Genomic DNA, 21,549 nt, shown 5'->3' with positions numbered 1-21,549 from the left:
AAATGAAAATTTCTAAATATAAAGTGGTTTCATGGGGAACTGAAAAATTTTTCCAATGTTATTTATATGCGACGTCTTCTATACCCCAAAATCTTTAGGCATTTCCGGCAATATTAGAATGATGAAATTTAGCATGATTGCAGCCTTCCAGGACTAACCGACAGAAAAATTGCCAAAAGTAAAAAATCCCAACTTTAGAGTGGTTTTATAGGGAACTGAAAAATATTTCCAATATTATTTTTATGGGACACCTTTTACTCCCTCAAATTATTGAGCACTTCCTGCAGGGCTACAATGATTAAATTTAACATGATAATAGCTTTTCGGGACAAGCCCACAGGAAAATTGACAAAAGTTAATATTTTTAATATTGAGGGGGTCTAAAGAGGGGATGAAGAATTTTCCCATGTTATTTAAAAGAGACTTTTTCTGGACCTATAATCTCATGTTTTAGGTACTTAGATTTGGAATAAAAACTTCAAATTCGGTATGCTTGTACGTTTTCGTTGGCTTTACCTTAGTATATCATCAGAAATGAAAATTTGTAACCGTAAAGTTGTTTCATGGGGAACTGAAAAATCTTTCCAATGTTATTTATATGGGATGTCTTCATACCCCAAAATGTTTACGCACTTCCGGCAAGATTAGAATGATGAAATTCGGCATGATTGTAGGCTTCCAGGACTAATCGACAGAAAAATTGCCAAAAGTAAAAAAATTCCAAATTTAGAGTGGTTTTATAGGGAAAAGAAAAATATTTCCAAAGTTATTTATATGGAACACCTTTTACACCCTCAAATTATTGAGCACTTCCTTCAGGGCTACAACGATTAAATTTAACATGATTATAGCTTTACGTGACAAGCCCACAGGAAAGTTGCCAAAAGTGAATATTTTTAATTTTTTAGGGGTCTAAAGAGGGGATGAAGAATTTCCTCATGTTATTAAAAGGAGACTTTTTCAGGACTTATAATCTCATGTTTAAGTACTTAGAATTGGAATAAGAACTTCAAATTCTTTATGCTTGTACGGTTTCGTTAGCTTTACCTAAGTGAATCATCAGAAATGAAAATTTCTAACCGTAAATTGGTTTCATGGGGAACTGAAAAATCTTTCCAATGTTATTTATATAGGACGTCTTCTATACCCCAAAATGTTTAGGCATTTCCGGCAATATTAGAATGATGAAATTTGGCATGATTTTAGCCTTCCAGGACTAACGGACAGAAAAATTGCCAAAAGTGAAAAAAATCCAACTTTAGAGTGGTTTTATAGGGTAATGAAAAATATTTCCAATGTTATTTATATGGGACACCTTTTACACCCTCAAATTATTGAGCACTTCCTGCAGGGCTACAATGATTAAATTTAACATGATTATAGCTTTTCGGTACAAACCCACAGTTAAATTGCCAAAGGTGAATATTTTTAATTTTTCGGGGGTCTAAAGAGGGGATTAAGAATTTCCCCATGTTATTTAAAAGAGACTTTTTCTGGACCTATTATCTCATGTTTTAGGTACTTAGAATTGCAATAAGAACTTCAAATTCTTTATGCTTGTAGGGTTTTGTTAGCTTTACCTAAGTGAATCATCAGAAATGAAAATTTCTAACAGTAAAATGGTTTCATGGGGAACTGAAAAATCCTTCCAATATTATTTATATGGGACGTCTTCTATACCCCAAAATGTTTAGGCACTTCCGGCAAGATTAGAATGATGAAATTTGGCATGATTGTAGCCTTCCAGGACTAACCGACAGAAAAATTGCCAAAAGTAAAAAAATCCAACTTTAGAGTAATTTTATAGGGAACTGAAAAATATTTCCAATGTTATTTATACGGGACACCTTTTACACCCACACATTATTGAGCACTTCCTGCAGGGCTACAATGATTAAATTTAACATGATTATAGCTTTTCGGGACAAACCCACACGAAAATTGCCAAAAGTGAATATTTTTAATTTTGGGGGGGTCTAAAGAGGGGATGAAGAATTTTCCCATATTATTTAAAAGAGACTTTTTCTGGACCTATAATCTCATGTTTTAGGTACTTAGAATTGGAATAAAAACTTCAAGTTTGTTATGCTTGTACGTTTTCGCTAGCTTTATCTAAATAAATCATCAGAAATGAAAATTTCTAACCGTAAAGTGGTTTCATGGGGAACTGAAAAATCTTTCCAATGTTATTTATATGGGACGTCTTCTATACCCCAAAATGTTTAGGCACTTCCGGCAAGATTAGAAAGATGAAATTTGGCATTATTGTAGCCTTCCAGGACTAACCGACAGAAAAATTCCAAAAGTAAAAAATTCCAACTTTAGAGTGGTTTTATAGGGAACTGAAAAATATTTCCAATGTTATTTATACGGTACACCTTTTACACCCACACATTATTGAGCACTTCCTGCAGGGCTACAATGATTAAATTTAACATGATTATAGCTTTTCGGGACAAACCCACATTGAAATTGCCAAAAGTGAATATTTTTAATTTTGAGGGGGTCTAAAGAGGGTATGACGAATTTTCCCATGTTATTTAAAAGAGACTTTTTCTGGACCTATAATCTCATGTTTTAGGTACTTAGAATTTGAATAAAAACTTCAAATTTGTTATGCTTGTACGTTTTTGCTAGCTTTATCTAAATAAATCATCAGAAATGAAAATTTCTAACCGTAAAGTGGTTTCATAGGGAACTGAAAAATCTTTCCAATGTTATTTATATGGGACGTCTTCTATACCCCAAAATGTTTAGGCACTTCCGGCAATATTAGAATGATGAAATTTGGCATGATTTTAGCCTTCCAGGACTAACAGACAGAAAAATTCCAAACGTAAAAAATTCCAACTTTAGAGTGGTTTAATAGGGAACTGAAAAATATTTCCAATATTATTTAATGGGACACCTTTTACACCCACAAATTATTGAGCACTTCCTTCAGGGCTACAATGATTAAATTTAACATGATTATAGCATTTCGGAACAAACCTACAGGAAAATTGCCAAAAGTGAATATTTTTAATTTTTGGGGGGGTCTAAAGAGGGGATGAAGAATTTCCCCATGTTATTTAAATGAGACTTTTTCTGGACATATAATCTCATGTTTTAGGTACTTAGAATTGGAATAAAAGCTTCAAACTCGGTATGCTTGTACGGTTTCGTTGGCTTTTCCAAAGTGGATCACCAGAAATGAAAATTTCTAACCGTAAAGTTGTTTCATGGAAAACTGAAAATTCTTTCCAATGTTATTTATAAGGGACGTCTTCTATACCCCAAAATGTTTAGGCACTTCCGGCAAGATTAGAATGATGAAATTTCGCATGATTTTAGCCTTCCAGGACTAACCGACAGAAAAACTGCCAAAAGTAGATAATTCCAACTTTAGAGTGGTTTTATAGGGAACTGAAAAATATTTCCAATATTATTTAATGGGACACCTTTTACACCAACAAATTATTGAGCACTTCCTTCAGGGCTACAATGATTAAATTTGGCATGATTATATCTTTTCGGGACAAACCCACAGGAAGATTGCCGAAAGTGAAAATTTTTAATTTTTAGGAGGTCTAAAGAAGGGATGAAGAACTTTCCCATGTTATTTAAATGAGACTTTTTGGACCTATAATCTCATCTTCTAGGTACTTAGAATTGGAATAAAAACTTGATATACGGTATGCTTGTACGTTTTCCTTAGATTTACCGAAGAGAAACATCAGAAATGAAAATTTCTAAACGTAAATTGGTTTCATGGGGAACTGAAAAATCTTTCCAATGTTGATTATATATGACATCTTCTATACCCCAAAATGTTTAGGCATTTCCGGCAATATTAGAATGATGAAATTTGGCATGATTTTAGCCTTCCAGGACTAACGGACAGAAAAATTTCCAAAAGTGAAAAAAATCCAACTTTAGAGTGGTTTTATAGGGTAATGAAAAATATTTCCAATGTTATTTATATGGGACACCTTTTACACCCTCAAATTATTGAGCACTTCCTGCAGGGCTACAATGATTAAATTTAACATGATTATAGCTTTTCGGGACAAACCCAAAGGAAAATTGCCAAAAGTGAATATTTTTAATTTTTGGGTAGTCTAAAGAGGGGATGAAGAATTTTTCCATGTTATTTAAATGAGACTTTTTCTGGACTTATAATCTCATGTTTTAGGTACTTAGAATTGGAATAAAAACTTCAAATTCGTTATGCTTGTATTTTTCGTTGGCTTTATTTTAGTATATCATCAGAAATGAAAATTTCTAAACATAAAGTGATTTCATGGGGAACTGAGAAATCCTTCCAATGTTATTTATATGGGACGTCTTCTATACCCCAAAATGTTTAGGAACTTTCGGCAAGATTAGAATGATGAAATTTGGCATGATTGTAGCCTTCCAAGACTTGCGGACAGAAAAATTGCCAAAAGAAAATAATTCCAAGTTTAGAGTGGTTTTATAGGGATCTGAAAAATATTTCCAATGTTATTTATATGGAACACCTTTTACACCCTCAAATTATTGAGCACTTCCTGCAGGGCTACAATGATTAAATTTGACATGATTATAGCTTTTCTGGACAAACCCACAGGAAAATTGCCAAAAGTGTATATTTTTAATTTTTCCGGGGTCTAAAGAAAATATTAAGAATTTCCCCATGTTATTTAAATGAGATTTTTTCTGGACCTATAATCTCATGTTTAAGTACTTAGAATTGGAATAAGAACTTCAAATTCTTTATGCTTGTACGGTTTCGTTAGCTTTACCCAAGTGAATCATCAAAAATGAAAATTTCTAAATATAAAGTGGTTTCATGGGGAACTGAAAAATCTTTCCAAAGTTATTTATATGGGACGTCTTCTATACCCCAAAATATTTAGGCACTTCCGGCAAGATTAGAATGATGAAATTTGGCATGATTGTAGCCTTCCAGGACTAACCGACAGAAAAATTGCCAAAAGTAAAAATTCCAAGTTTAGAGTGGTTTTATAGGGAACTGAAAAATATTTCCAATGTTATTTATATGGGACACCTTTTACACCCTCAAATTATTGAACACTTCCTGCAAGGCTACAATGATTAAATTTAACATTATTATAGTTTTCCGGGACAAACCCACAGGAAAATTGCCAAATGTGAATATTTTTAATATTGAGGGGGTCTAAAGAGGGGATGAAGAATTTTCCCATGTTAATTAAAAGAGACTTTTTCTGGACCTATAATCTCATGTTTTAGGTACTTAGATTTGGAATAAAAACTTCAAATTTGGTATGCTTGTACGTTTTCATTAGCTTTATGTAAATGTATCATCAGAAATGAAAATTTCTAAACATAAAGTGGTTTCATGGTGAACTGAAAAATCTTTCCAATGTTATTTATATGGTACGTCTTCTATACACCAAAATGTTTACGCACTTTCGGCAAGATTAGAATGATGAAATTTGGCATGATTGTAGCCTTCCAGGACTAACCGACAGAAAAAAAGCCAAAAGTAAAAAATTCCAACTTTAGAGTGGTATTATAGGGAACGGAAAAATATTTCCAATGTTATTTATATGGAACACCTTTTATACTCTCAAATTATTGAGCACTTCCTGCAGGGCTACAATCATTAAATTTGACATGATTTTAGCTTTTCGGGACAAACCCACAGGAATATTGCCAAATTTGAATATTTTTAATTTTTAGGGGGTCTAAAGAGGGGATGAAGAATTTCCCCATGTTATTTAAATGAGACTTTTCTGGACTTATAATCTCATGTTTTAGGTACTTAGAATTGGAATAAAAACTTGAAATTCGGTATGCTTGTACTTTTTCGTTGGCTTTACTTTAGTATATCATCAGAAATGAAAATTTCTAACCGTAAAGTGGTTTCATGGGGAACTGAAAATTCTTTCCAATGTTATTTATATAGGATGTCTTTTATACCCCAAAATGTTTACGCACTTCCGGCAAGATAAGAATGATGAAATTCGGCATGATTGTAGCCTTCCAGGACTAATCGACAGAAAAATTGCCAAAAGTAAAAAATTCAAACTTTAGAGTAGTTTTATAGGGTACTGAAAAATATTTCCAATGTTATTTATATGGAACACCTTTTACACCCTCAAATTATTGAGCACTTTCTTCAGGGCTACAATGAGTAAATTTAACATGATTATAGCTTTTTGGGATAAACCCACAGGAAATTGCCAAAAGTGAATATTTTTAATTTTTGACGGGTCTAAAGAGGGGATGAAGAATTTCCCCATGTTATTTAAAAGAGACTCTTTCTGGACCTATAATATCATGTTTTAGGTACTTTGAATTGGAATAAGAACTTCAAATTCTTTATGCCTGTACGGTTTTGTTAGCTTTACCTTAGAGAATCATCAGAAATGAAAATCTTTAAACATAAGGTGGTTTCATGGGGAACTGAAAAATCCTTCCAATGTTATTTATATGGGACGTCTTCTATACCCCAAAATGTTTAGGCACTTTCGGCAAGATTAGAATGATGAAATTTGGCATGATTGTAGCCTTCCAGGACTAGCGGACAGAAAAATTGCCAAAAGAAAAAAATTCCAAGTTTAGAGTGGTTTTATAGGGAACTGAAAAATATTTCCAATGTTATTTATATGGAACACCTTTTATACTCTCAAATTATTGAGCACTTCCTTCAGGCCCACAATGATTAAATTTGACATGATTATAGCTTTTCGGGACAAACCCACAAGCAATTGCCAAAAGTGAATATTTTTAATTTTTGACGGGTCTAAAGAGGGGATGAAGAATTTCCCCATGTTATTTAAATGAGACTTTTCTGGACATATAATCTCATGTTTTAGGTACTTAGAATCGGAATAAAAAACTTCAAATTCGGTATGCTTGTACGTTTTCTTTAGCTTTACCTTAGTAAATCATCAGAAGTGAAAATTTCTAAATATAAAGTGGTTTCATGTGGAACTGAAAAATTTTTCCAATGTTATTTATATGCGACGTCTTCTATACCCCAAAATGTTTAGGCACTTCCGGCAAGATTAAAATGATGAAATTTGGCATGATTTTAGCCTTCCAGGACTAACCGACAGAAAAATTACAAAAGTAAAAAATTCCAAGTTTAGAGTGGTTGTATAGGGAACTGTAAAATATTTCCAATGTTATTTATATGAGACACCTTTTACACCCTCAAATTATTGAGCACTTCCTGCAGGGCTACAATGATTAAATTTAACATGATTATAGCTTTTCGGGTCAAACCAACAGGAAAATTGCCAAAAGTGAATAATTATAATTTTTGCGGGGTCTAAAGAGGGGATGAAGAATTTCCCCATGTTATTTAAATGAGACTTTTTCTGGACCTATAATCTCATGTTTAAGTACTTAGAATTGGAATAAGAACTTCAAATTCTTTATGCTTGTACGGTTTCGTTAGCTTCACCTAAGTGAATCATCAGAAATGAAAATTTCTAAACGTAAAGTTGTTTCATGGGGAACTGAAAAATCTTTCCAATGTTATTTATATGGGATGTCTTCATACCCCAAAATGTTTACGCACTTCCGGCAAGATTAGAATGATGAAATTCGGCATGATTGTAGGCTTCCAGGACTAATCGACAGAAAAATTGCCAAAAGTAAAAAAATTCCAACTTTAGAGTGGTTTTATAGGGAACTGAAAAATATTTCCAAAGTTATTTATATGGAACACCTTTTACACCCTCAAATTATTGAGCACTTCCTTCAGGGCTACAATGATTAAATTTAACATGATTATAGCTTTTCGGGACAAGCCCACAGGAAAGTTGCCAAAAGTGAATATTTTTAATTTTTTAGGGGTCTAAAGAGGGGATGAAGAATATCCCCATGTTATTTAAATGAGACTTTTTCTGGACTTATAATCTCACGTTTAAGTACTTAGAATTGGAATAAGAACTTCAAATTCTTTATGCTTGTACGGTTTCGTTAGCTTTACCTAAGTGAATCATCAGAAATGAACATTTCTAACCGTAAATTGGTTTCATGGGCAACTGAAAAATCTTTCCAATGTTATTTATATGGGACGTCTTCTATACCCCAAAATGTTTAGGCATTTCCGGCAATATTAGAATGATGAAATTTGGCATGATTTTAGCCTTCCAGGACTAACGAACAGAAAAATTGCCAAAAGTGAAAAAAATCCAACTTTAGAGTGGTTTTATAGGGTAATGAAAAATATTTCCAATGTTATTTATATGGGACACCTTTTACAACCTCAAATTATTGAGCACTTCCTGCAGGGCTACAATGATTAAATTTAACATGATTATAGCTTTTCGGGACAAACCCACAGGAAAATTGCCAAAAGTGAATATTTTTAATTTTGGGGGGGTCTAAAGAGGGGATTAAGAATTTCCCCATGTTATTTAAAAGAGACATTTTCTGGACCTATAATCTCATGTTTTAGGTACTAAGAATTGCAATAAGAACTTCAAATTCTTTATGCTTGTACGGTTTCGTTAGCTTTACCTAAGTGAATCATCAGAAATGAAAATTTCTAACAGTAAAATGATTTCATGGGGAACTGAAAAATCCTTCCAATGTTATTTATATGGGACGTCTTCTATACCCCAAAATGTTTAGGCACTTCCGGCAAGATTAGAATGATGAAATTTGGCATGATTGTAGCCTTCCAGGACTAACCGACAGAAAAATTGCCAAAAGTAAAAAAATCCAACTTTAGAGTGGTTTTATAGGGAACTGAAAGATATTTCCAATGTTATTCATACGGGACACCTTTTACACCCACACATTATTGAGCACTTCCTGCAGGGCTACAATGATTGAATTTAACATGATTATAGCGTTTCGGGACAAACCCACAGGAAAATTGCCAAAAGTGAATATTTTTAATTTTGAGGGGGTCTAAAGAGGGGATGAAGAATTTTCCCATGTTATTTAAATGAGACTTTCTGGACCTATAATCTCATGTTTTAGGTACTTAGAATTGGAATAAAAACTTCAAGTTTGTTATGCTTGTACGTTTTCGCTAGCTTTATCTAAATAAATCATCAGAAATGAAAATTTCTAACCGTATAGTGGTTTCATGGGGAACTGAAAAATCTTTCCAATGTTATTTATATGGGACGTCTTCTATACCCTAAAATGTTTAGGCACTTCCGGCAAGATTAGAAAGATGAAATTTGGCATGATTGTAGCCTTCCAGGACTAACCGACAGAAAAATTCCAAAAGTAAAAAATTCCAACTTTAGAGTGGCTTTATAGGGAACTGAAAAATATTTCCAATGTTATTTATACGGTACACCTTTTACACCCACACATTATTGAGCACTTCCTGCAGGGCTACAATGATTAAATTTGACATGATTATAGCTTTTATGGACAAACCCACAGGAAAATTGCCAAAAGTGAATATTTTTAATTTTTCAAGGGTCTAAAGAAGATATTAAGAATTTCCCCATGTTATTTAAAAGAGACTTTTTCTGGACATATAATCTCATGTTTAAGTACTTAGAATTGGAATAAGAACTTCAAATTCTTTATTCTTGTACGGTTTCGTTAGCTTTACCCAAGTGAATCATCAAAAATGAAAATTTTTAAATATAAAGTGGTATCATGGGGAACTGAAAAATCTTTCCAATGTTATTTATATGGGACGTCTTCTATACCCCAAAATATTTAGGCACTTTCGGCAAGATTAGAATGATGAAATTTGGCATGATTGTAGCCTTCCAGGACTAACCGACAGAAAAATTGCCAAAAGTAAAAAATTCCAAATTTAGAGTGGTTTTATAGGGAACTGAAAAATATTTCCAATGTTATTTATATGGGACACCTTTTACACCCTCAAATTATTGAACACTTCCTGCAAGGCTACAATGATTAAATTTAACATGATTATAGTTTTCCGGGACAAACCCACAGGAAAATTGCCAAATGTGAATATTTTTAATATTGAGGGGGTCTAAAGAGGGGATGAAAAATTTTCCCATGTTAATTAAAAGAGACTTTTTCTGGACTTATAATCTCATGTTTTAGGTACTTAGATTTGAAATAAAAACTTCAAATTTGGTATGCTTGTACGTTTTCATTAGCTTTATCTAAATGTATCATCAGAAATGAAAATTTCTAAACGTAAAGTGGTTTCATGGTGAACTGAAAAATCTTTCCAATGTTATTTATATGGGACGTCTTCTATACCCCAAAATGTTTACGCACTTTCGGCAAGATTAGAATGATGAAATTTGGCATGATTGTAGCCTTCCAGGACAAACCGACAAAAAAAAAAGCCAAAAGTAAAAAATTCCAACTTTAGAGTGGTTTTATAGGGATCGGAAAAATATTTCCAATGTTATTTATATGGGACACCTTTTACACCCTCAAATTGTTGAGCACTTCCTGCAGGGCTACAATGATTAAATTTAACATGATTATGGCTTTTCGGGACAAACCCACAGGAAAATTGCCAAAAGTGAATATTTTTAATTTTTGGGGGGTCTAAAGAGGGGATTATGAATTTCCCCATGTTATTTAAATGAGACTTTTTCTGGACCTATAATCTCATGTTTTAGGTACTTTGAATTGGAATAAGAACTTCAAATTCTTTATGCTTGTACGGTTTCGTTTGCTTTACCTTAGTGAATCATCAGAAATGAATATTTCTAAACATAAGGTGGTTTCATGTGGAACTGAAAAATCCTTCCAATGTTATTTATTTGGGACGTCTTCAATACCCCAAAATGTTTAGGCACTTTTGGCAAGATTAGAATGATGAAATTTGGCATGATTGTAGCCTTCCAGGACTAACCGACAGAAAAATTGCCAAAAGAAAAAAATTCCAAGTTTAGAGTGGTTTTATAGGGAACTGAAAAATATTTCCAATGTTTTTTATATGGAACACCTTTTACACCCTCAAATTATTGAGCACTTCCTTCAGGGCTACAATGATTAAATTTGACATGATTATACCTTTTGTGGACAAACCCACATTGAAATTGCCAAAAGTGAATATTTTTAATTTTTCGGGGGTCTAAAGAGGGTATTAAGAATTTCCCCATGTTATTAAAATGAGAATTTTTTTGGACCTATAATCTCATGTTCATATACTTAGAATTGGAATAAGAACTTCAAATTCTTTATGCTTGTACGGTTTCGTTAGCTTTACCTAAGTGAATCATCAGAAATGAAAATTTCTAAACGTAAAGTGGTTTTATGGGGAACTGAAAAATCTTTCCAATGTTATTTATAAGGGACGTCTTCTATACCCCAAAATGTTTAGGCACTTCCGGCAAGATTAGAATGATGAAATTTGGCATGATTTTAGCCTTCCAGGACTAACCGACACAAAAATTGCCAAAAGTAAAAAATTCCAACTTTAGAGTGGTTTTATAGGGAACTGAAAAATATTTCCAATGTCATTTATATGGGACACCTTTTACAACCTCAAATTATTGAGCACTTCCTGCAGGGCTACAATGATTAAATTTAACATGATTTTAGCTTTTCTGAACAAACCCACAGCAATATTGCCAAATTTGAATATTTTTAATTTTTAGAGGGTCTAAAGAGGGGATGAAGAATTTCCCATGTTATTTAAATGAGACTTTTCTGGACTTATAATCTCATGTTTTAGGTACTTAGAATTGGAATAAAAACTTGAAATTCGGTATGCTTGTACTTTTTCGTTGGCTTTACTTTAGTATATCATCAGAAATGAAAATTTCTAAACGTAAAGTGGTTTCATGTGGAACTGAAAATTCTTTCCAATGTTATTTATATGGGATGTCTTCTATACCCCAAAATGTTTACGCACTTCCGGCAAGATAAGAATGATGAAATTCGGCATGATTGTAGCCTTCTAGGACTAATCGACAGAAAAATTGCCAAAAGTAAAAAATTCCAATTTTAGAGTGGTTTTATAGGGAAATGAAAAATATTTCCAATGTTATTTATATGGAACACCCTTTACACCCTCAAATTATTGAGCACTTTCTTCAGGGCTACAATGATTAAATTTAACATGATTATAGTTTTTCGGGACAAACCCACAGGAAATTGCCAAAAGTGAATATTTTTAATTTTTGACGGGTCTAAAGAGGGGATGAAAAATTTCCCCATGTTATTTAAAAGAGACTTTTTCTGGACTTATAATCTCATGGTTTAGGTACTTAGAATCGGAATAAAAAACTTCAAATTCGGTATGCTTGTACGGTTTCGTTAGCTTTACCTTAGAGAATCATCAGAAATGAAAATTTCTAAACATAAGGTGGTTTCATGGGGAACTGAAAGATCCTTCCAATGTTATTTATATGGGACGTCTTCTATACCCCAAAATGTTTAGGCACTTTCGGCAAGATTAGAATGATGAAATTTGGCATGATATTAGAATTCCAGGACTAGCGGACAGAAAAATTGCCAAAAGTAAAAATTCCAATTTTAGAGTGGTTTTATAGGGAACTGAAAAATATTTCCAATGTTATTTATATGGAACACCCTTTACATCCTCAAATTATTGAGCACTTTCTTCAGGGCTACAATGATTAAATTTAACATGATTATAGCTTTTCGGGACAAACCCACAGGAAATTGCCAAAAGTGAATATTTTTAATTTTTGACGGGTCTAAAGAGGGGATGAAAAATTTCCCCATGTTATTTAAAAGAGACTTTTTCTGGACTTATAATCTCATGGTTTAGGTACTTAGAATAGTAATAAAAAACTTCAAATTCGGTATGCTTGTACGTTTTCGTTAGCTTTACCTCAGTAAATCATCAGAAGTGAAAATTTCTAAATATAAAGTGGTTTCATGTGGAACTGAAAAATTTTTCCAATGTTATTTATGTGGGACGTCTACTATACCCCAAAATGTTTAGGCACTTCCGGCAAGATTAGAATGATGAAATTTGGCATGATTGTAGAATTCCAGGACTAGCGGGCAGAAAAATTGCCAAAAGTAAAAAATTCCAAGTTTAGAGTGGTTTTATAGGGAACTGAAAAATGTTTCCAATGTTATTTATATGGAACACCTTTTATACTCTCAAATTATTGAGCACTTCCTTCAGGCCCACAATGATTAAATTTGACATGATTATAGCTTTTCGGGACAAACCCACAAGCAATTGCCAAAAGTGAATATTTTTTATTTTTGACGGGTCTAAAGAGGGGATGAAGAATTTCCCCATGTTATTTAAATGAGACTTTTTCTGGACTTATAATCTCATGTTCAAGTACTTAGAATTGGAATAAGAACTTCAAATTCTTTATGCTTGTACGGTTTCATTAGCTTTACCTTAGTGAATCATCAGAAATGAAAATTTCTAACCGTAAAGTGGTTTCATGGGGAACTGAAAAATCCTTCCAATGTTATTTATATGGGACGTCTTCTATACCCCAAAATGTTTAGGCATTTCCATAAAGATTAGAATGATGAGATTTGGCATGATTTTAGCCTTCCAGGTCTAACGGACAGAAAAATTTCCAAAAGTGAAAAAAATCCAACTTTAGAGTGGTTTTATAGGGTAATGAAAAATATTACCAATGTTATTTATATGGGACACCTTTTACACCCTCAAATTATTGAGCACTTCCTGCAGGGCTACAATGATTAAATTTAACATGATTATAGCTTTTAGGGACAAACCCACAGGAAAATTGTCAAAAGTGAATATTTTTAATTTTTGGGGGGTCTAAAGAGGGGATTAAGAATTTCCCCATGTTATTTAAAAGAGACTTTTTCTGGACCTATAATCTCATGTTTGAGGTACTTAGAATTGCAATAAGAACTTCAAATTCTTTATGCTTGTACGGTTTCGTTAGCTTTACCTAAGTGAATCATCAGAAATGAAAATTTCTAACAGTAAAATGGTTTCATGGGGAACTGAAAAATCCTTCCAATGTTATTTATATGGGACGTCTTCTATACCCCAAAATGTTTAGGCACTTCCGGCAAGATTAGAATGAAGAAATGTCGCATGATTGTAGCCTTCCAGGACTAGCGGACAGAAAAATTGCCAAAAGTAAAAAAATCCAACTATAGAGTGGTTTTATAGGGAACTGAAAAATATTTCCAATGTTATTCATACGGGACACCTTTTACACCCACACATTATTGAGCACTTCCTGCAGGGCTACAATGATTAAATTTAACATGATTATAGCTTTTCGGGACAAACCCACAGGAAAATTGCCAAAAGTGAATATTTTTAAATTTTAGGGGGTCTTAAGATGGGATGAAGAATTTCCCCATGTTATTTAAATGAGACTTTTTCTGGACTTATAATCTCATGTTTTAGGTACTTAGAATTGGAATATGAACTTCAAATTCTTTATGCTTGTACGGTTTCGTTGGCTTTTCCTTAGTGGATCACCAGAAATGAAAATTTCTGACCGCAAAGTGGTTTCATGGAAAACTGAAAATTCTTTCCAATGTTATTTATAAGGGACGTCATCTATACCCCAAAATGTTTAGGCACTTCCGGCAAGATTACAATGATGAAATTTCGCATGATTTTAGCCTTCCAGGACTAACCGACAGAAAAACTGCCAAAAGTAAATAATTCCAACTTTAGAGTGGTTTTATAGGGAACTGAAAAATATTTCCAATATTATTTAATGGGACACCTTTTACACCCACAAATTATTGAGCACTTCCTTCAGGGCTACAATGATTAAATTTAACATGATTATAGCTTTTCGGGACAAACCCACAAGCAATTGCCAAAAGTGAATAATTTTTAATTTTTGACGGGTCTAAAGAGGGGATGAAGAATTTCCCCATGTTATTTAAATGAGACTTTTTCTGGATTTATAATCTCATGTTTTAGGTACTTAGAATCGGAATAAAAAACTTCAAATTCGGTATGCTTGTACGTTTTCGTTAGCTTTACCTTAGTAAATCATCAGAAGTGAAAATTTCTAAATATAAAGTGGTTTCATGTGGAACTGAAAAATTTTTCCAATGTTATTTATATGCGACGTCTTCTATACCCCAAAATGTTTAGGCATTTCCGGCAAGATTAGAATGATGAAATTTGGCATGATTGTAGCCTTCCAGGACTAACCGACAGAAAAATTACAAAAGTAAAAAATTCAAACTTTAGAGTGGTTTTATAGGGAACTGAAAAATCTTTCCAATGTTATTTATACGGGACACCTTTTACACCCTCAAATTATTGAGCACTTCCTGCAGGGCGACAATGTATAAATTTAACATGATTATAGCTTTTCGGGTCAAACCAACAGGAAAATTGCCAAAAGTGAATAATTTTAATTTTTGCGGGGTCTAAAGAGGGGATGAAGAATTTCCCCATGTTATTTAAATGAGACTTTTTCTGGACCTATAATCTCATGTTTAAGTACTTAGAATTGGAATAAGAACTTCAAATTCTTTATGCTTGTACGGTTTCGTTAGCTTCACCTAAGTGAATCATCAGAAATGAAAATTTCTAAACGTAAAGTTGTTTCATGGGGAACTGAAAAATCTTTCCAATGTTATTTATATGGGATGTCTTCATACCCCAAAATGTTTACGCACTTCCGGCAAGATTAGAATGATGAAATTCGGCATGATTGTAGGCTTCCAGGACTAATCGACAGAAAAATTGCCAAAAGTAAAAAAATTCTAACTTTAGAGTGGTTTTATAGGGAACTGAAAAATATTTCCAAAGTTATTTATATGGAACACCTTTTACACCCTCAAATTATTGAGCACTTCCTTCAGGGCTACAATGATTAAATTTAACATGATTATAGCTTTTCGGGACAAGCCCACAGGAAAGTTGCCAAAAGTGAATATTTTTAATTTTTTAGGGGTCTAAAGAGGGGATGAAGAATTTCCCCATGTTATTAAAATGAGACTTTTTCTGGACTTATAATCTCATGTTTAAGTACTTAGAATTGGAATAAGAACTTCAAATTCTTTGTGCTTGTACGGTTTCATTAGCTTTACCATAGTGAATCATCAGAAATGAAAATTTTTACCGTAAATTGGTTTCATGGGGAACTGAAAAATCTTTCCAATGTTATTTATATGGGACGTCTTCTATACCCCAAAATGTTTAGGTATTTCCGGCAATATTAGACTGATGAAATTTGGCATGACTTTAGCCTTCCAGGACTAACGGACAGAAAAATTGCCAAAAGTGAAAAAAATCCAACTGTAGAGTGGTTTTATAGGATAATGAAAAATATTCCCAATGTTATTTATATGGGACACCTTTTACACCCTCAAATTATTGAGCACTTTTTGCAGGGCTACAATGATTAAATTTAACATGATTATAGCTTTTCGGGACAAACCCACAGGAAAATTGCCAAAAGTGAATATTTTTAATTTTTGGGGGGTCTAAATGGGGGATTAAGAATTTCCCCATGTTATTTAAAAGAGATTTTTTCTGGACCTATAATCTCATGTTTTAGGTACTTAGAATTGCAATAAGAACTTCAAATTCTTTATGCTTGTAGGGTTTCGTTAGCTTTACCTAAGTGAATCATCAGAAATGAAAATTTCTAACAGTAAAATGGTTTCATGGGGAACTGAAAAATCCTTCCAATGTTATTTATATGGGACGTCTTCTATACCCCAAAATGTTTAGGCACTTCCGGCAAGATTAGAATGATGAAATTTGGCATGATTGTAGCCTTCCAGGACTAAGCGACGGAAAAATTGCCAAAAGTAAAAAATCCAACTTTAGAGTGGTTTTATAGGGAACTGAAAAATATTTCCAATGTTATTCATACGGGACACCTTTTACACCCACACATTATTGAGCACTTCCTGCAGGGCTACAATGATTAAATTTAACATGATTATAGCTTTTCGGGACAAACCCACAGGAAAATTGCCAAAAGTGAATATTTTTAATATTGAGGGGGTCTAAAGAGGGGATGAAGAATTTTCCCATGTTATTTAAATGAGACTTTCTGGACCTATAATCTCATGTTTTAGGTACTTAGAATTGGAATAAAAACTTCAAGTTTGTTATGCTTGTACGTTTTCGCTAGCTTTATCTAAATAAATCATCAGAAATGAAAATTTCTAACCGTAAAGTAGTTTCATGGGGAACTGAAAAATCTTTCCAATGTCATTTATATGGGACGTCTTCTATACCCCAAAATGTTTAGGCACTTCCGGCAAGATTAGAAAGATGAAATTTGGCATGATTGTAGCCTTCCAGGACTAACCGACAGAAAAATTCCAAAAGTAAAAAATTCCAACTTTAGAGTGGTTTTATAGGGAACTGAAAAATATTTCCAATGTTATTTATACGGTACACCTTTTACACCCACACATTATTGAGCACTTCCTGCAGGGCTACAATGATTAAATTTAACATGATTATAGCTTTTCGGGACAAACCCACAGGAAAATTGCCAAAAGTGAATATTTTTAATTTTGAGGGGGTCTAAAGAGGGTATGACGAATTTTCCCATGTTATTTAAAAGAGACTTTTTCTGGACCTATAATCTCATGTTTTAGGTACTTAGAATTGGAATAAAAACTTCAAATTCGGTATGCTTGTACGGTTTCGTTGGCTTTTTCTAAGTGGATCACCAGAAATGAAAATTTCTGACCGTAAAGTGGTTTCATGGAAAACTGAAAATTCTTTCCAATGTTATTTATAAGGGACGTCATCTATACCCCAAAATGTTTAGGCACTTCCGGCAAGATTAGAATGATGAAATTTCGCATGATTTTAGCCTTCCAGGACTAACCGACAGAAAAACTGCCAAAAGTAAATAATTCCAACTTTAGAGTGGTTTTATAGGGAACTGAAAAATATTTCCAATATTATTTAATGGGACACTTTTTACACCCACTCATTATTGAGCACTTCCTGCAGGGCTACAATGATTAAATTTAATATGATTATAGCTTTTCGGGACAAACCCACAGGAAAATTGCCAAAAGTGAATATTTTTAATTTTGAGGGGGTCTAAAGAGGGGATGAAGAATTTTCCCATGTTATTTAAAAGAGACTTTTTCTGGACCTATAATCTCATGTTTTAGGTACTTAGAATTGGAATAAAAACTTCAAGTTTGTTATGCTTGTACGTTTTCGCTAGCTTTATCTAAATAAATCATCAGAAATGAAAATTACTAACCGTAAAGTGGTTTCATGGAAAACTGAAAATTCTTTCCAATGTTATTTATATGGGACGTCTTCTATACCCCAAAATGTTTCGGCACTTCCGGCAAGATTAGAATGATGAAATTTGGCATGATTGTAGCCTTCCAGGACTAACCGACAGAAAAATTGCCAAAAGTAAAAAAATCCAACTTTAGAGTGGTTTTGTAGGGAACTGAAAAATATTTCCAATGTTATTTATACGGGACACCTTTTACACCCACTCATTATTGAGCACTTCCTGCAGGGCTACAATGATTAAATTTAATATGATTATAGCTTTTCGGGACAAACCCACAGGAAAATTGCCAAAAGTGAATATTTTTAATTTTGAGGGGGTCTAAACAGGGGATGAAGAATTTTCCCATGTTATTTAAAAGAGACTTTTTCTGGACCTATAATCTCATGTTTTAGGTACTTAGAATTGGAATAAAAACTTCAAGTTTGTTATGCTTGTACGTTTTCGCTAGCTTTATCTAAATAAATCATCAGAAATGAAAGTTTCTAACCGTAAAGTGGTTTCATGGGGAACTGAAAAATCTTTCCAATGTTATTTATATGGGACGTCTTCTATACCCCAAAATGTTTAGGCACTTCCGGCAAGATTAGAAAGATGAAATTTGGCATGATTGTAGCCTTCCAGGACTAACCGACAGAAAAACTGTCAAAAGTAAAAAATTCCAAATTTAGAGTGGTTTTATAGGGAACTGAAAAATATTTCCAATGTTATTTATACGGTACACCTTTTACACCCACACATTATTGAGCACTTCCTGCAGGGCTACAATGATTAAATTTGACATGATTATGGCTTTTCTGGACAAACCCACAGGAAAATTGCCAAAAGTGAATATTTTTAATTTTGAGGGGGTCTAAAGAGGGTATGACGAATTTTCCCATGTTATTTAAAAGAAACTTTTTCTGGACCTATAATCTCATGTTTTAGGTACTTAGAATTGGAATAAAAACTTCAAATTTGTTATGCCTGTACGTTTTTGCTAGCTTTATCTAAATAAATCATCAGAAATGAAAATTTCTAACCGTAAAGTGGTTTCATGGGGAACTGAAAAATTTTCCAATGTTATTTATATTTGACGTCTTCTATACCCCAAAATGTTTATGCACTTCCGGCAAGATTAGAATGATGAAATTTCGCATGATTTTAGCCTTCCAGGACTAACCGACAGAAAAACTGCCAAAAGTAAATAATTCCAACTTTAGAGTGGTTTTATATTGAACTGAAAAATATTTCCAATATTATTTAATGGGACACCTTTTACACCAACAAATTATTGAGCACTTCCTTCAGGGCTACAATGATTAAATTTGGCATGATTATAGCTTTTCGGGACAAACCCACAGGAAGATTGCCGAAAGTGAAAATTTTTAATTTTTAGGAGGTCTAAAGAAGGGATGAAGAATTTTCCCATGTTATTTAAATGAGACTTTTTGGACCTATAATCTCATCTTCTAGGTACTTAGAATTGGAATAAAAACTTGATATACGGTATGCTTGTACGTTTTCGTTAGATTTACCGAAGAGAAACATCAGAAATGAGAATTTCTAAACGTAAAGTGGTTTCTTGGGGAACTGAAAAATCTTTCCAATGTTATTTATATGGGACGTCTTCTATACCCCAAAATGTTTAGGCACTTCCGTCCAGATTTGAATGATGAAATTTGGCATAATTGTAGCCTTCCAGGACTAACCGACAGAAAATTTGCCAAAAGTAAAAAATTCCAAATTTAGAGTGGTTTTATAGGGAACTGAAAAATATTTCCAATGTTATTTATATGGGATACCTTTTACACCCTCAAATTATTGAGCACTTCCTGCAGGGCTACAATGATTAAATTAAACATGATTATATCTTTTCGGGACAAACCCACAGGAAAATTGCCAAAAGTTTTAATTTTTAATTTTGTGGGGGTCTAAAGAGGGGAATAAGAATTTCCCCATGTTATTTAAATGAGACTTTTTCTGGACCTATAATCTCATGTTGTAGGTACTTAGAATTGGAATAAAGGCTTCAAATTCGGTATGCTTGTACGGTTTCGTTAGCTTTACTTAAGTGAATCATCAGTAATGAAAATTTCTAACCGTAAAGTGGTTTCATGGGGAACTGAATAATCTTTCCAATGTTATTTATATGGGACGTCTTCTATACCCCAAAACGTTTAGGCACTTCCGACAAGATTAGAATGATGAAATTTCGCATGATTTTAGCCTTCCAGGACTAACCGACAGAAAAACTGAAAAAAGTAAATAATTCCAACTTTAGAGTGGTTTTATATTGAACTGAAAAATATTTCCAACGTTATTTATGTGCAACACCTTTTACACCCTCAAATTATTGAGCACTTTCTGCAAGGCTACAATGATTAAATTTAACATGATTATAGCTTTCCGGTAAAAACCCACAGGGAAATTGCCAAAAGTGAATATTTTTAATTTTGGGGGGGTCTAAGGAGGGGATGAAGAATTTCCCCTTATTATTTAAATGAGACTTTTTCTGGACCGATAATCTCATGTGCTAGGTACTTAGAATTGGAATAAAAACTTCAAATTCGGTATGCTTGTACGTTTTCGTTAGCTTTACGGTAGTGTATCATCAGAAATGAAAATTTCTAAACACAAAGTGGTTTCATGGGGAACTGAAAAATCCTTCCAATGCTTTTTATATGGGACGTCTTCTATACCCCAAAATGTTTAGGCACTTCCGGCAAGATTAGAATGAGGAAATTTGGCATGATTGTAGCCTTCCAGGACTAACCGACAGAAATTTGCCAAAAGTAAAAAATTCCAAATTTAGAGTGGTTTTATAGGGAACTGAAATATATTTCCAATGTTATTTATATGGAACACCTTTTACACCCTCAAATTATTGAGCACTTCCTGCAGGGCTACAATGATTAAATTTAACATGATTATAGCTTTTCGGGACAAACACACAGGAAATTGCCAAAAGTGAATATTATTAATTTTTGAGGGGTCTAAGAAGGGGATGAAGAATTTCCCCATGATATTTAAATGAGGCTTTTTCTGGACTTATAATCTCATCTTTTAGGTACTTAGAATTGGAATAAAAGCTAAAAATTCCGTATGCTTGTATGGTTTCGTTAGCTTTACCTAAGTGAATCATCAGAAATGAAAATTTCTAACCGTAAAGTGGTTTCATGGAAAACTGAAAATTCTTTCCAATGTTATTTATATGGGACGTCTTCTATACCCCAAAATGTTTCGGCACCGCCGGCAAGATTAGAATGATGAAATTTGGCATGATTGTAGCCTTCCAGGACTAATCGACAGAAAAATTGCCAAAAGTAAAAAATTCCAACTTTAGAGTGGTTTTATAGGTAACTGAAGAATTTTTCCAATATTATTTGTATGGGACACCTTTTACACCCACAAATTATTGAGCACTTCCTGCAGGGCTACAATGATTAAA

This window comes from Thermobia domestica, chromosome 17 (genome assembly GCF_964235325.1).
Source record: "Thermobia domestica chromosome 17, izTheDome1.hap1.1, whole genome shotgun sequence".
Lineage (NCBI taxonomy): Eukaryota > Metazoa > Arthropoda > Insecta > Zygentoma > Lepismatidae > Thermobia > Thermobia domestica.
Note: the sequence above shows the minus strand (reverse complement) of the source record.